Genomic DNA, 17966 nt, shown 5'->3' on the forward strand with positions numbered 1-17966 from the left:
GTCACCAACAGAGAGAAACAACAGATGTGCAATACCCAAAGTTTCTGTGGAAAGGGGATTTTCTGTTTGACCTTGGACATGTCAAGATTGAATTTAAAAGGTGTGACCCCTAACTACATGAAGCAGAACTCATAAAATCTGTAAAAGAGGCTCTTAATCTCTTATAACGTGTTAATGTGTCATTTGCTTTGAAATCCTGAGCTCTAAGAGGACTGTTAAGAGAGCAAATGGCTCCTATCATTGTCACCTAGGACAGACACCCATGGAAACTTGAACAGGGCACAACTGTGAAGGCTTCAAGGCAACACAGCCTACTGGAAATGAGAAACCTCACTGCAGCTATGAAAATTTCATCAGCTGGCGCTAGGGAAGCAAGAATCTGGAAGTGTAGAGCAGATGGGCAGCCTGGATTCTTGGAGTCATTGTCTTTCTGTTTGTTATCTGACTCCAGCACAGAGAGAGGATTCAGATAATTTATGGACGGCAAAGTATTGAGGGCCTTTCTTGAAATATCTCTGATTGATGTATGATCCAATGCAGCACCGGCTTTCCAGCAAGAGTATAAATTTCCTGGTGTTTCTTCCATTGCACAATTCCAAGGCCATACAAATAGGATCCTGTTGACAATTTTTTTTCTTTCCATTGTACAGTATATGGAGTTTAACTGCATCACAACTTGCTATTGGGTTTGAATCTTGAGGAACATATATTGAAAGAAAGTGAGCTTTATGTGCTATCCAAACACCACTTATGCTTTTCTAGTTTTGTGTTATGACTTTAAAAAATCCACACCAAGACCAGTTTATATGTACATGATATTATCTTAATTTTATACAATTTATATGTTACAAACATTGTTGTACTGGTGATCCATAGAAAGCTAATGTTGTACTGAGTTTAGTGTCGGTCTTGCTGGTTCAAATCCTGCCTTGGTCATGAAGCTTACTGATTGGCATAAAGCCAGTTATATCTCAGCCTAACCCGCCTTATATTATCTGGGTTTACATGCTGCAATAAACCATAGCATACTTTCCTTGGGTTTGTCATAATAAGTTGTATAAAGCCTCACAATATGCTATATCATGTTAAATAGAACATGGTTAAACCGTTATTAGTCTAATACATGAACCATTCAGAATTATAAGGGGTGTGTGTGAAATAATTGTATGTTGTTTAAAGGAGAAAGGTCAGAACACAAGTGGAATAATAATAAATAGTAAAGAGTATGGTCTGTAGTGTGATCTAGTATTCAAACAGCAGTGAGCATAATATTGAAAATAATCCACAGAATTGCCAAGAAAACCCTTCAACAAACCTTGATGCCAATCATGTGCTGGCCTCTGTTCTCTTATTTTATAAACACAGCCTTCTTTCAGTTTTTCTATTCCATTTTTTTGTTTCTACCAATAGTTTTCTTCTCCGCTTTAGCACCATAATAGACTAGAAGAGCCCGCTATAGTAGTATACCTGTTACCATAGTAACTAGCTATGCATTGCCTCCAGATTCATAAAGCCTGATGCTCTGCAGAGTCTGTTGCTCCTCTTTTGAAATGACTAGGTTGGAAGTGCCTAAGTCAATATAAGCCACGGTTGATAGAGAATCAGAGGCGAAATTCTTGGCAATTTGTTACATAACAGAAAAAGGAGACTACAGTAGTTCTATTCCTATAAGCGCTGCAGTCTTCTCTCAGCCATGGAAATGCACATCTATGCTAGCCTGAAAGTTTTTATTTAGCACAATTATATCTTTCTTTGATTGTTAACTAGAATAAATACAGAATAGACAACACATGATAGGTTCCTGAAAACACTTTGTACATTCACCATTATGCTCAGAATACGCCAACACATAATAGAAACTTCAAAAGATTGTTGTTGGGGTCATTTTCCCTCCCTTCCTATAACTCATTAAAGTAGTGTGGAGTTGTAACAGCAACCAATTCAGAAACAGAAGATAATTGTCTGCTACATAAGCATTTGCCACTGTAAAATTTAACTTCCCTTCTGTTGTTACTTTTCCAATAATAGCTGTGCCTGTACAGTACACTAAGTCAAAATTAAACAAAACACATTTGCTGCCCTAATGTTATTTTAATTCCATCAACTGTGGTTTATTCAATAAGCCATAAGTAACCAAATTATGGCTTAGCATGATATATGAACCCACTTGTTTCTTACTGTCTGTGTTGTACAAGATATTATCTTATATTTACATTTTATTGTAAAGGAATTACCTTATATTTTTCAGTCATCTCACACATTGTAGCTTCTTGAAGGTGATAACATATCAAGTGCAGGGGCCCTTCACAATGTGAACAATTGCACCATTAGTAACAAACTGCAGGTCTAAAGCCAGTGCCAGGATTCTGGCAGAGGAGCGAGGAGCTTCTTGGAGTTTTGAGTTAGAGAGCCTCCAGAACTGGCACAGCTTCTGTCCAATCACTCTGCTAACGATTCCTAATTATGTTGGCCAGACAGCAATCCGTGATCCTCACAGGCTGCGTTATTGGAAAAATATGTATCTGGGAGTAAGTCCCTTTAATGTTAATGAAAGATGCACCTGGCTTTTGTGAACATTTTTTTAAAGCTTGTACCATGTATGTATATATGACCAGGTTCACACACATTTGCTTAACCAGGGTTTATTAACTAAGCCTCAATTGAATAAACTCACACACTACAATGACCATACGTCCTTTATTTCAGAAAGCTATTCTTTAGATTTAATTTTCAAAAACTCAGTTTTGTTCCTTATTTTATTCATTTAACTTTTACCATAGAAATGGTACCACAATGCACTGTCTTTCGCATTTATGTGAAAAATATGGAAATTGAATAATCTTTTTAAAATAAATGTACATATACTGTTTGATTTTAGATACTTTTATTAGTATATGCATTTTTGTAAAGTTTTTCTTGGTTTTGCACTTGAATTTTCCTTTGTAAAGCAAAGTTATAAACTTCCTGGACTGGGAGGCCTTGCTCATGGCCACTCATGCCTTGGTCGCTTCCTGTTTAGGCTACTGCAACGTGCTCTGCATGGGGCTGCCCTTGAAGACCACTCAGAAGTTACAAGTGGTCCAGAATGTGGCAGTGCAATGATGGGTGCTCCTAGGTTTACCCACATCACACTTTTGTTGTGCAAGCTGCACTGGGTCCCAATTTCCTTCTGGGTGCAATTCAAGGTGCTGGTTATTACCTTTAAAACCCTATATGGCATGGGACCAGGTTATCTGTGGAACGGCCTCTCCCTAAGGACATCTGCCCATCCTACCAGACTGGATAGGGTGGGCATGCTCCTAGTCCCTTCCCTTAAGCATTGCCATCTTATGGGACCTAGGAAGCGTGCCTTTCCCGTGGCAGCCCCTGCCCTATGGAACACCCTTCCCCTGAATTTCGGCCAGCCCTCACCCTTTTAGCCTTCTGAAAAGCACTTTAAGTCCTGGCTTTCCCCCCAAGTGCTGGGATAGGGTGAGATTGACAAGAGGACTTTGTGGTGGACTGCATGTGAAAGTTTAACGATGGTGCCTGGTTTTAATATTTGTGGTTTTAATATTTTTTTATTGTACATAGATGCTGTTTTAACTGTTGGTTGTGAACCACCCAGAGTTTGGTACAAGATGGGTGGCTATACCAGTAGTCCCCAGTTTAAGAACGAGTTCTGATCCCAAGGTCTGTCCTTAAACTGAATTTGTATGTAAGCCAAAACAGTATTATTGTATAATACTGTATAAGTAGTATTGTGTATTTAACTCGAATTATTGTGTATTTAACTTGAATTTTGCTACAGTAGGCTGTTTTTAACTATGCATCGTCCTTAACCCATGCATTCTTAACCCAGGGACTACCTGTATAAATGTTTAAATAAATAAATAAAATAAACATTTTTTTTTAATCCTTATGAACCTCTTTCAGATTTGCCCCTTTTTCAGGTTTGTCCTTTATTTTTTCCAAGAAAATATGGTCACTGTACACAGCATCATAAGCCAAATCTAAACAAAAAATATTATGGCTTAGAGCAGGGGTCAAACTCCTCCAAGTTACATTCTTTGGGCCACAACAATACTTGGTAAGCTCTGAAGATGCTTCCCAGCAAAACTAGGGCACTGGTCACCATGCAGACAAGCAGGCTGGGCCATAGGAGGCACTCCAGAGGAGTGGTATGGCAGCAGTTGTCAGCCTTAGCCTGACATGGCAGGTTGCCTGACAAATACAGGGCCTCATTAGTTGGGATATGCATCTGACACCCCAAAGCCTTTCGCACTGAGCAGCACACCTACCCAACCTTGCACTCAGTGGTGGGGGCTGCTGCTGAGGCAGTGCTGGCTTTGTAGGCAATGGAAAGGTGAGGCTTGGCCAGAGGAAACAGGCTGGGAGATGGGGCCTACCTGAGGGAAGGAAGGAGGAGATGCCAAGAAGGAAGGCTGGGTCTGAGGGGTGCTCTGCTGGGCAAGGGGTGCTGCTAGGTGAAGGAAGGATGGACTTTGCAGGCAAGGGGAGAGAAGGGGAAATGGCTGAGAAAAAGACCAAAGGAAACAAACCATCTTTGCTCAGCAAGGAGAGAGAAGAAAGCAAGACTTGGCTAGCTCTGTGAGATGGGTCTCCTAGATTGTACCAACCTAGATACAGTCTGATATTGAAGAAACATGACTATCATACCGCCTATACAACATCTTCCAACAAAATGGATATCCACACAACTTTATCAAAAAGTGCCTGACCACTCAACCTACTACAACACAACCAACACAAGCTATGAAAAGGATAACACTGCCATACATCAGAAACATCTCAGAAACTACCAACAGACTGTTACAACCACATGGCATCTCTGTAGCACACAAACCAACTAAAGCCCTCCAAACTATCTTAAGCAAACCAAAAGACCCAGTAGCCCAAGAAGAAAAAACAGGGGTCATCTACAACATACAGTGTACGGACTGCAACAACCACTATGTAGGACAGACAGGCAGAAGGCTAGCAGAGCACATCCATGAACACTAACTAGCAGTCAGAAGACACAGTGAAAACTCCTTAATCTCACAACACATGGACAGACTTAACCATAGTTTTAACTAGGAAACTGTCAGCATTTTAGACCAAGCTAAATCCAAATATATAAGAGAATTCTTGGAAGCCTGGTATTCAGACAAGGCAGCAATTAACAGACACATAGAGATAAACAGCATCTACATACTATTCAAAAGAGACAAAAGACCAGAAGATCGCCTCACCAGCAATCATCACCCAGATAAGCAAAGGTTACCACCAGGCACACAATCAAGCAGCAAACATATGCTAATCAAGGAACTACCAGAGGAACAAAACAAAACCCCCACCAACACTGGCAAGGCAGGCCACAGTCTATAAATAGAGAGCAAACCCCAGCCCATTTTAGCACTGAAGATGTTACCTAGCCCTGTAACGTTTGTAAGAAAACAGCCAAGCTCAGAGAACCCCAAGGACTCCACAGTTCAACCCCGAACTAGGCATCTTTGGTTCTATTGGTACATGACTATCAACTCAGTAATAAAACCAAATATTGTTGCTTTAGTTAGTAATAAAGGAAATAGCTGTTCTGTAGTTCTGTTTCAGAACTGTTTCACGTTACAGTATTTTAATGTAATAAATTATGTTGAACAGCATACTGGGGTAGTCTTAGTTTTTGACTCACCACAACTTTTGTATCAATATGTGGAAAGATTTCTGTGTTGTAGTCCTTGGGTGAACTACTCCTGACAATTTCGGTTTGAAATCTTTGGCCTATGAATCCAGTCCCGAGACATTTGTTCCTAACCAGGATGAAGCCAAAATGACTGTGTGTTGTTATGTCACCTCACAACACAAGCTCCATCCTTTTGCTTTTGTATCACCTTATTTGCAAGTACAAAAGGGGTGTAATTTGCACCACAATGTTACAATGCAGGTTTCATACCCACGCACCCACCCACGCTGCAACACCTATGATTCTGCCTTTATAAGTGTCTGGGTGTGTATTTTGCCAGCTGGTAATATTTTATCCACACTTTTAAATTTTCATGTTGGGAAAGACTGAGAATACCATAGATTAGCAAGAAAACAAACAAATGGATAATTAAACAAATCAATCTAGAGTTCTCCGGTCGAGGCACAAATGACCAGGCTCAAATTATATTTTGGGTACAATATGCAAAGGCCCAGTTTTTTGGACAAGTCGATAATGCTGGGAAGAGTGGACGGAAAGAGGATGAGCGGCGGAAGGTGGATGGAGAGATCCGCCACTGTAAAATGCTTAGTAGCGTCATCCAAGCGTTCACCCAAATAGCCCAGGTTTTATTCCCTAACAGACTGCAAGCGACTGCAGCCTCTTCGGAATGAACACGGCGCGGCAGAAGGGCTGCCTAAACGCTGCAGAGACCCACAAGGACGATGCGACCACCTCACGTCTCTCCCCTCCCCCCCTTTTCCCGATGCCATGGCAACCCTCGCGACGCCAAAGCAGGCTCCCCCTCTCCCTCCCGCCCGCTTTCCCTGGCTCTTTTTGGTGATGATGCAACCACGCCGCTACGTGGGGATTCCGCCGGATTATCCGGCGTGCCCCGCGGCAAAATGGCGGCTTGAGGTTGAGCGGGAGGGTCCGGGCCGAGAGGGGCAGCGGGCGGTGGGTGGGAGGGGGGAAAGCAAAGTTTGCCGGAGACTTGAAATGATGCGGCTCGGGCCGGAGCGAGGGGGTAGGAATCCGATCCTTCAGCTCAGCTGAGCGCACAGGAGCCTCCCCGTCGCCGGGCGAGCAGAAGAGAGCAACAAACTCCTCAGAGTTAGACGAACTACGTGGGTCTCCGCTGCGTGTCGCCCGGAGCTTGCTCGGAGGGGGCTCATCCTCGCCTCAGGACCCCGATCCTGTGGAGGTAATAATCACCTCTGCCCCTCGGAGCTGCCTGCTAATGAACCGCCCGGGTGGGAGTGGAAAGGGGCGGGAACTAGCGCCGTCTCGCCTTCGCCTCCCGGTCCCGGAGACGGTCTGGCTTTGTGGCTGTGGCCGCAGGCTGTAGCTGAAGTTCGCCCTCCCGAGCAAGGTACCATCCCGGAGCAGCCTGCTTTCAAATATAGCCCACCCGGGGGTTGGGTGGGGGCTGACGTAGCCCAATCACTGGGGTGGACTTAGTGCAATTCCGCCCACCCATTCCGACTTGGCCTTCGCTCCCGTGTCTTTCTACGGGCGAGTGGTGGGGAGAGCGGTTTCTGTGGGAGTTAGTCGGCTTTGTGAACAGCGAGGGTAGTTAGGGTGAGGTACAATGAGCGGAATGGTATCCTCTTCCCCCAAGAACGAGCAGTGCGTTAAAATGGAGGTTCAATATGGAGAAGGCTTCAGAAGTAGGCAATTGGTAAAGAAAGGAGAAAGGTCCTGCCACGGTGATGTTAATTTGGCTGGAAATCCTCGCTTGATTATCTCAACGGCGACATGTTGTAGAGGATGTTTTTACAAATTGCATTTACATTCTGCCAAACTTCTAATGCACCTACAATAACATACCTGGTTTCCCCATCATTTATTTGTAATAGTCCTCAAGGTAGATTGGGTGAGAAGGAGCAACTGGTCCAAAATCCTTCAGTGAGCTTCGTGGCTAAATTAATTTGAGCTGTGATTTTCCAGTGTTAATCTAATCCTGTAACCACATAGGTGGTGTAGAAAGACTGCTTATGTACATACCCTTAGCAAACTTAAAACATCTGAGTCAATATATTTTCATCTCTGGATCTCCTGTGTTCTATCCTGCTCCATTGCATTTGTGCTATGCAAGAATGTGATTTGTTACCTAGTAGCTTGTGTACTGTGCAAACTCAAGAATTGGGGTTACTTTCTGGTTCAGTTTATGAACTGTATGTCATATGAACCCATGCAATTGGGCTTATTCAATAAACGATCATTCATTTAAACATGAGTTCTGAGTATATAGTTTTTGTGTGTCACCAAAGTTAAAATGTTTATTCTCTTACGTGAAGTAAAAGAAATGAAACAAATAGAATAAAAGCTATGTTGGGCAAACACACCTATTCATAGGTTACTTATATTAATTTGCTGGGTTTGCACTATGTGCTGAAGCACAAACCAGCTAGCTACATTTTAGTCTAGTGTGTTTTGTAAACCCAGTCCAGGTGACTAGTTTATATTCAGTATGTCGTGTTGACCCACATGGTTCAATAAACTAGGGCTCACTTAACCATGAATTAGCATGTTGTGCAACTATGCCAAATACGTGTATTATGTGGAAACAAATAGACTTTGTCACAAGAAAATTTAAAATAGTGTGGAAATTGGTGTGAAGTAAAATTGTAGTATAGCTGGATATGGGAATTTGTTTCTGAATGAACTGAAGAGCCAACTCCTTTTAATTCAGAGAATAATCAGTCCACACTCTGGAAATAGCCCATTCCTAGGAATGCACTCCATTTATAATTTGAAATTTAGATTACACTTTTCTACATAGCTGTGCATCATTTATCATATGTAGTTTGCCATGTGTGATTTATAATTTTGCAGGATGCTTTTCCTGTATATTATGGGAAAGTTAAGACTTTAGGAAACTGTGATCCTGTTATTCTCATTGGCTTGCTCTTTTTAAAAGTATATTTTTGAATGAATTATGGAACACAACAAAATTAAGAAAAAACTTGGCCCCAGAAATAAGTGATCTATTGTTTTGTTTAGATTATTTGTTTAAAGTAACACTTCCTAATTTAGACATTGATGCCTTAGAATCTGATTTCACACAACATATCAAAAGATGTTTTGTTTGTTTGTGGTGTCCTATGCTGTGTGTATATCCAGCCACTATGGCTTATAAAACATACTTGAACAAACCATGACTTACTATGCTGTATGAACATGGTCATATTATTACATAGGAAATAGGTCCCTTATCACAAGGAGTTAATAATAGTATGGAAATTAGCAGAGGGATGTAAGCAAATGTAATTACATGTATATAAAACTTGGTCACAGCCAAGAGTCAGGATAAGGCATAATTAGTAAAAGTGCATAAGATTTGAAGAAAGAGAATACTATATAAATGTTCAGAAAGGAGTTTTATATAAGGCTTATGTTGCTTTTATTTTGATTATTTCATATTGTACTTTTTGTTATAAATACTCAAGGAGAATTTCATATCCTTTCTATTTTCCAAGAAATGCCACTCTTAATGGGCAAGGTATCACTTGGAACCACTTGCAAAGGTAGTAGTTAACATGGTCTAAATACTATGAAGTGGAACTAGATCAGAACCAGTCCATCTTTTCCAAGGTGACAAAGCACCAATGGTTGGGGCTGTTACAGAATTTACCTCTCTGCCAGATGGTGTGGCCGTGTGGAGACAGCTGCAGGTATCCAAGTCTAGAACAGATGCATCTAAACTGTAGAAAATGGCAAAGTGCCTTCCTGCTGGTCTGTTTGTGCATGTAGCATGCAGTTGCACTAATATTCTGTGTCTAGTAATCAGATGGAACTCCATCCTGATAAATTGCATGGTCTTTGGAGATGAACTGCAGGACAGTGTGGGTAGGAAATAGGAATAAGGGATTTGTCAAGATGGGGCATATATTTCTGAGGCAGTATTAAGAGATCAGTTCCTTAAACTGGGATATAACCTATTTCCAAAAGCAAATGGAGTTTAAGCCTGATGGATGGATTGAAAAACAATGAAGCTTTACATAGTTTCAGCTGAAAACCACCAAGTGAATTAAAAATTAATTATAGCTAAGTTGGCCATGAGAAACTAAATCTGTAGAGGTCAACTTTTTTAGGCCAAATGAAATTTTACAAAATCATTATTACTTTGCAAGTTTTAGCATTGGACAAGGTGATTAGGAAAAAAAGGGGGGCAGGAGGGGGGAAAATGTAATCAGTATCGGAGCCATATCTATACTAGATTACATTGTCCTATGAAATCATTTTTCTCCCTTTTCCTGCCCTTTTTTCTCTCAACTATTTTTTTTAATGGAAAGATATAGAAACTCAGAAGCTTGCATCAATTTTGTAAAATTCAGGTGGCTTAATGAAGCGTGAATTGGCTACATTTTAGCACCCATTAATTATATATTATAATATGGGTGGTTGGAGTGGGGAGATGCTTGATTCTGTCATGTATCAGATATTATGAATGATATAGAGCTTAGAAATATATAGCAGCAATTATGAATATTATTCTGGGTTAATGTAATCCAGATAAAAGGATGAGTTTGTGGATGCTGCCTTAACCAGTATCCTGTGAATAAAATAGCAGGCAAGGGAAGTTGTTGATTGAAGATATGAAAGGGGAAAAAGTCATATGAAAGGGGAAAATGCCTGATCTCGGTCCTACTACTGAGAGGAAATGAGAAAGGCTTATTTAGAGCTGTGGCTTTCAATACTGCATATTTATCTTTTGAGAGAGAGAAATAGTTATACTGATAATACAGGCACATGAAAGATGCATCTTTCATGATAGTAGAGTAATTTTAGATGTGGTGATTGAGAAGAATTAGTGTTGTTCAGGTTCAACTGAACATTATTTCTGCTTTGCTTGAAAATAGCCCATGTAATCCAGATAATTTCTTAATTTGAATATCTTACATGGTTTTATGTAAGAACCAGTTTGGTGTAATGGTTAAGGCATCAGGCTAGAAACAGGGAGACCATGAGTTATATTCCAACCTAAGGCCCAAAGCCAGCTGGGTGACCTTGGGCCAGTCCCTCTTTCTCAGCCCTAGGAAGCAGGCAGTGGCAAACCACTTCCAAAAACCTTGCCAAGAAAACCGCAGGAACTGGTCTAGGCAGTCACCAGGAATCAAGACACACACACATGATTCTGCCTTTTACATTTTTAAATGTTAAAAAAGTATATCCTTCAGCTTGGTATCATGGTTCTGCTTTTTATGAGAGTACATCGGATATGAACTTTTGCATATGGTGATATTGTGGGGGTCATCTTACTGTCTTGTGCTGTTGCCTGTTAAGTGTAAACAATATAATTTCTCCCATATATTCTCTAATTTCAAATACCACAATTTTCTTTTACCCTTCTTTTAAGCGTGTTGTGTTGAGAGGCATATATTAATGGAGGGGCCACGTTCTACAATATAAGACACAGATATTGGCACTTAATATTGCTTGTCCCATTGTTTTACAAGGACTGTTGTATGCCATTGGTTGTCAAGATATGATGATCCTTTTGTTTCATGCTTTGTATTTGTTCCTTTGTATAGGAATTGTGGTGCAAATTGAGAGCCTGAATTTTCCTCTTTTCTTTAAGAAGTCAGGATTTGGTCTCCGTAGTCATTGAGAGTAAGCTACTGCAATGACAATTTTCTAGATAGAACATTTTTTATAAAAGCTGATATGGTCTCCTCATAAAAATAGCCAAAATAAGAAATTTGTATAAAGCATAGATCTAATCTTCGCTTTTTCCTTTCTTCCTGTGGGAAGTTGTAGAGATCACTACTGTACAGTGCTTTGTATTTTAGCTTCATCACAGGAAAATTGAGAATACTTATAAAATTGTCCTACAAACAGGTCATCTGTAGAGAACTTAACTGTAGAACTATATTGCATCTTGCCCAGTGGGAGGAAATATATGTTGCAAAATAATGCTTTCTTTTTACTTTTTTTGGTCAAGAATGGTACTATAAAAATCTGCCTTCCACTATTATACCATCTCTGTGTTGTACATATTTCTCCCACTATTCATATGCTCTATCATTTATGTTCTCTTTTGACTTGTATTATTTTGTCACCTCCTCCTCTTTCCACCTGCTCTTTTTTTATGGTCAAACCATTCTTGTTCTGTACCCGTTCAAATAATCTATTCTACTGCTGGTTTGCAGATGATACTCTGGAAACACTTTTAGATACAAAGTAGAGGACAACTTTGGGCAATTATAATTTTTAATGGTATATAGATATTAAAATATAAACTGCTTGGTTGACAGAAAATTCTTCTAACTGCAGAGGTGCTGTTTCAAGGTGTTGAGAGATAGGGAGCGGATCCCCCAAGAAACTTTGTTTAATGTGTTCCCTTTTGAGGTGATGGCGAGGTTTAGGGAGTTTTTTACCCTTGGTGTAGATGGGTTTATTGGGAAATCCCACAAACCTCAATTTTTCACTGTCTGAAATTAATTTTGCTGCCACGTTGCTCATCCTGATTAATAGTGCTTTCACCAAACCAAATGAATAAAACATAAAGAGATTAAAATCAGATTATAATAGAATTTTCAGATAAAAGGCCATTGGATTTACCTTCAGCTTGAAGTATTTAATGCTGTTGCTACATCTAAACAGGTGTCTTTTTCTTTATTTCTAACATGCCTGCAGTGTAGGCCTATTTTGATAAGATTCAGGAGCTCAGATAATCACAACTTGCTGAATTTCCAATGTGGCTGTATGAAGTGACAAAAATCACCACTTGAAAGAATTTGTGGGTTGATTTGTCAAACTTGACCTTTTGAGTTGTCTACCACTGTCAAAAAGTTGTGTGGATGGATCCATGAGGTGGTAAATCCATCTTCAGAGCGGGGGTGGTTCTACCTGGCTTGAAGAAAGCAGTGGTGTGCCCCCATCTTTAAGAAGTCATCAAGCTCATGTCTCTGCCTGGAGGCTGTCCAGGTCCAAGCAATAAGTACATTCTTTTACTTACTCCTGAAGGCACAGAAGCATGTGGAATTTGATCTTTCTATCCTTCCACGTTGTAGGCTTGCAGTGAACTTTAGTTGGCATTATCTTGAAACTATGCTATCTTCTTGGGAGAAAGTGAGGAGTGTGTGCTAGCTTGATATAATTCCTCTTTGTCTAATTTATACTAAAATAAATGCCCTAATTATGCCTTTGATATATTTCTACCATTGAGAAGTTGTGGAGGTATTGGGGCGAAAGAAGATAATAAAGGAGGAACTCTGGTAAGTATAGTAAATTATTGTAATTGAATAAAATAAGCATTACAATGCAAGGAAAATAAAGGAAGCTGGCTGAGAAACAGCTATCCCCTTAATTGCTGTTCTGAATCAGAAAATGTCAAATTTTGTAGAAAGGTTGCAACAATTGTTGTTGCATGTCTAGTTTAAGGACCTGAAGGGGGGTTTTCTTGTTCTTAGGCTTTGCAGCCAACACATGGTTTTATTTCATCAAGGGTATGGACATTTCAAGACATATTTATGGACTGAGTTCAGGGTGCCTAAAGTCCTTGAAATCATCACAACCTAAAGCAGGGATAGATGAGTTACTGTTTCTCTGCAGCCACAAAAGCCCTTGTGGGAGATATGAGAAATTGGGCTACAAAAATATGGCCTAGAAATGCATCTATCAAGCTAGTTATTTATCCTCCTGGAATTCCTGGATTTTCAAGCCAGCTAGAGAGCAGTTGATTATGTATGTGTATGAATGTGGGAAGGTACTGAATTTGGAGGATGTTACTCTGCCTGGCATTTAATTACTAGGCCAAAGAGACACAGCTAGTTGGTTTATACCACCCAACAAATACCAGTTCTCATTGCTGGGTTCTATTGCAACGAGTATAAGTAGTTCTTAATCTCTTTTAAAACTTTTTTTTAAAGATTTGGTTATGTTTCTGTAATATCAAGTACAAAATGCAGTAAAACAATAAATGATGTATACCTCAGTTCTATTAGTTAGACAGTTTTATACTTTTTATGAGAACTGATTAACATGACTGCCTTCCCTACGATATTGTTTATCAAAAGATGGTCCAAGCAAATCCAGGATACTTCCAAGTCTGTTTTTCTAAAGAATTGAATGGGAAGTTAATGGGTTTTAAATTAATGGATCTAGAGTACCATATTGAAGGAAGTCTTTTTTTCTTTTTGTTTAATGTTTTTGTTTAGTCCAAAACCAATTCTTGATGTTCAAGGAGTTTTTGCTGCTTTGGGGTATGGGAATCCCATGTGTGAATGTTTTAAAAACTACTCACAAATTTCTTTTATACAGTATTTTAATTTTCTCCTGCTAAGCATGGATGATTCTCTTGCTTTTCTGTAATTCAACTTGGACTCTCTCCTCATTGACAGACAGCACATCTGTTTTAATACTATGGGTAGTCCTCAACTTATGACCACAATTGGGACTGGAACTTCCGTCGCTAAGCAATGCAATCATTAAGATTTTACCACCTTTTTTGCCACAGTCATTAAGCAAATCATGCAGTCATTAAGTGAATCGTGCGGTCGTTAAGTGAATCCAGCTTCTCCCATTGACTTTGCTTGTTAGAAGCCTCCTGGGAAGGTCGCAAATGGTGATCATGTGACCCCGGGACGCTCAACTGTCATAAATACATGCCAGTTGCCAAGCACCCAAATTTTGATTGCGGGGACGTTGTGATGGTCATATCTGCGAGGTCTAGTTGTAAGTCACTCTTCTCAGCGTCGCTGTAACTTCAAGCAGTTGTTAAATGAGTGGTTGTAAGTCGAGGACTACCTGTATTATGTTAAGTTACATATTTACAGTTGAATTGCCATCATACCCATTCTAATGCAAATTTCCCCATTCCTTGTTTTCTGTAATAAGTATCTTCTAATGTTCATTGCATTTTAACGTTTTGTGTTTATTTCCTTTTTTGGGTAAAAATCAAGTAAAGTTTTACTCTTAAATGCTTAGAAATTTAAATCCTTCATGCCTGGTCCAGAATGAGAACTTGTATTTTTTTGTTAATGTTAATACAGAGTTTATGTATTGGATTGTGTGTGTGCACACACACGTTTGCAGTCACTTATTTTCTTTGACATATATTTGGGATGTGTGATCTCCCCAGTACGTTTCAAACATGGTTCTTTTAAATTAGATTGGAGAAGAGTGACTAGAGAGTAGGAAGATGTTTAATGACTGAATATTTGTTGGTTTTAGTTTAGTCTAGCTTTACCATTAAAAAAAAAAAGGGCAAGGACTCTAGAAAACAAAATTAAAATCAACTTTGTTAGGAATTGTTTGTATACAGGAACAGAGTTAATCCTTTTCTCTAGAGTATGAAAATTTGTTCAAGTACCTTATTTTCAGGCCTCATTAAGTGGCTTTTAAGTAGAAAAGTGGCATACAAGCAGTCCTCGACTTACAACCACAATTGGGACCGGATTTTCCATTGCCAAGTGATGCAGCCATAAAGCAAGACATCACGTGATGGCATTGCTTAGCAACAGCAATTCTGGCAGTTCTGATTGCTGTCATTAACTCAGAATCGTGGGTCATGAAGTGAATACCCACCCCAATACAAGCCATTCCGGGCTTGGTCCCTCCCAGCCCTGAGCCTCAGTAAGGTAAGGGACTGCCTCCAACTACCTGTACAGTGGTACCTCGGGATACGAACTTAATCCGTTCTGTGACTCTGGGAGTATCCCGAGTTGGTCGTAACCCGATGCAAATTTCCCCATAGGGTTCAATGTAAATCAGGTTAATCCGTTCCGCCCTCCGAATTTGGTTGCACCCCGAACCAAATTTTCCCATAAGGTTCAATGAAATTACCGTTAATCCGTTCTGGCGTCCGCGGACCACGCGTCAGGGGCGGGAAAACGGCCGGGCGCGGCGGGAAAATGGCTGGGCGTGGCACGGCGGGAAAATGGCCGGCTGCTGTGTGGCACGGCGGGAAAACGGCCGGGCACCGTCGGCGGGGCGGGAAAATGGCCATGGACCATGTGTCAGGGGTGGAAAAACGGCCGCGGACCACGTGTCAGGGGCGGAAAAATGGCCGCGGACCATGTGTCAGGGTGGAAAAATGACTGTACCCCGAGGCGGAGTTCGCACATCGAGGTAAATTTTTGCGGCCGGAGCTGGTCGTAACGTGAAAAGTTTGTTAGTAGAGGCGTTTGTATCCCGAGGTACCACTGTATCTGTCTATCTCCCCCCCATCTCTGCCCTTTTGGCCACCCTGCACCCTGCCTTGTGGGGCAGCAAGAAGCCCCAGAACGCGCAGCTCTGAGGCTGCTTGGCATGCCCCAGGAAGCCACAATTGCCCCAGCCCAGTCCCAGCCGCAGTTGCCCTGGCCACCCTGCACTCTGAGATCCCTGCTGCCCTATGCTCTGCTGCCCTGATGACCTTTGCTGTCTTCTTGCTCCCACTGCTGATGAGGCATGCCTGGCCCAGCTGCTGGGCCGGGCTGGGGCTAGGTTCCTGCTGTGAAAAAAAAAAAAGCAGAAAGCAGCCCCAGAGCCGCAATGTTCCAAAAAACGCCTTTGCACCACGGTCCTGGGCCAGGCTGGGACTGGACTTCACACAAAAAAAAAAGCTTAAAGGGGCTGCTAATTAATTAATAATCTAAATCTTCTCCCCACCCCCAGGTTTTAGTTGTTTTTGAAACAGTTCTGTTACCATTGAGTGCAGTCATAGAGCCCCAGCTGATACAGTGCTTATTTTGTCATCTAGTATGCACAGCTTGATTGACAACCTGTAATATAAACATTAGTCCAAACATGAACTTAAAGTGAAACTCCGCCCATGCGAGAAGCCAGCAGTCCTTCTGCCACGCGCCATAAATCGTTTACAGTTTGCTCGTGCCAGTGCATTTGAGAAACAGCTGCACCCTGGGATTAGCAGTTTGTAGAAGGCCTCTGATGAGCTAAATAAGGGCCTTCTGTTCTGGTTATGGGTGCTGGTAATGGAGAGAGTGCAATAACGGAAGTATTTTCTAAGTACCAAAAGGTTGTTAGTTTAGGCAGTGAGGTAGGGGATTTGCATAATGTAGGATAGTGAGTAATGTTATTCCATGCTATGAAAGTAACTCTATGATCATGTTCCTTACTCTTGAATTGAGTTGGGATGTCTGGTTAATTGATGCTTTGCATTCTGAGAAAATTAGCTAGTAAGGCTAATCAATATTTCATGTAAGGCAGCCAGTATCTAGGTAAATGTTACTTTCTAATAAATCAGGTACTGGGTGGCAGAGAAACATTTCTTTGGTAGTGTTTTGTGTTCATGAGCAATGACTAGATTGTCACATGTTCCAGATATTGGGGAGGAGACTATTATCTCATGTCATAAAAATGCTATAGTACAATTGTTATTGGAACTTCATTCTATCTAGTTTTTTTTCTGGTAGGTGCAGTACATTATTTCTGCTCTCAAGGAGTGCATATGCCCATATAATGCTTGCTATGTTTAGCAGAGGAGGTCCTGATTTCAGATTTCATTGTATTTAGGGACTATATTGGACTTCATCTGTAGCAGGCTATAGATTGATGCTACAGAACATCTTTTCATGGGGTGTGCTTTTGCCCTTGACTATTTTGATATTTTGCAAGTGGCTTAAAGTACTTTAAGTAACTGCACTGGGTATTTTTCAGGATATTATTGTTCTCTGGTTTTCTATATTGCTTTAGCTGTATTTTTATGTTGAATGCTTTAATAATTGTATCGTTAGATGATTCAAAATCATTTAGAAATTCAACATATTTGTAATTGATAGCTTTCTGAATGATCCAAAGCATGTCACTTTGTACATTATTTCTGTGAACACTTGTTCTTAAATTCTTCTAACAGCTAAGTGAAAGATCACACTGAGCCTGCATTTGAACTGATCTTGTTTTAACTTTTACTGAATTCAGGTTGCTGCTGGAAACTATTCATCTCTGTGGTCAGATATTCCAGAACACATTTTTCCCTTGGTATGTCTCTAGATATATCTATATTTGGTTTTTAATACTGCAGTTTTGGAGCTTTGCCATTATGTCAGGTAATAGCAAACACTTGTCAATTGGATTCTCATTGTCTGTTTTTTTAGTCCCCCTGTTCCTTTAAGAAATTCAGGAATGAATCAATATAAAATCTAATCTAATCTAATCTAATCAAAACTGGGGGTTTCAATCTTATGTCGTTGGTTAGCTATAATGGTAGTGATTGGCCTAAAGTGTAGAACTTCATAGCTGACTGAGGAATTGACCCTCATTTTTACCATTTCACTTCAGACAAATGCAGTTCTGTAACTTGAAGTCTTGATTTGCTCTTTGTATGCCAATTTGG

The 17966-nt window shown here is 40.5% G+C and overlaps 1 protein-coding gene across 6 annotated transcripts in view; it reads left to right on the forward strand.

The window, feature by feature from the left end:
- The first annotated feature begins 6634 nt into the window (after positions 1-6634).
- The window catches only part of TJAP1 (tight junction associated protein 1), a 54620-nt gene continuing 43288 nt past the window's right edge, over positions 6635-17966 (forward strand). For 4 of the 6 annotated variants that reach the window (XM_088144991.1, XM_088145001.1, XM_088145009.1 and 1 more), the window contains exon 1: positions 6635-6887. The gene's annotated coding sequence lies outside the window, so the exon portion shown is untranslated. Of the gene's footprint in view, positions 6888-7023; positions 7056-17966 lie in introns of those variants that run through there. The other 2 variants (XM_007430726.3, XM_088144996.1) reach the window with 2 other exon arrangements.

This window comes from Python bivittatus, unplaced genomic scaffold (genome assembly GCF_059951505.1).
Source record: "Python bivittatus isolate LINGU-HERP-01145 unplaced genomic scaffold, Pbiv_v1 ctg000020_np1212, whole genome shotgun sequence".
Lineage (NCBI taxonomy): Eukaryota > Metazoa > Chordata > Lepidosauria > Squamata > Pythonidae > Python > Python bivittatus.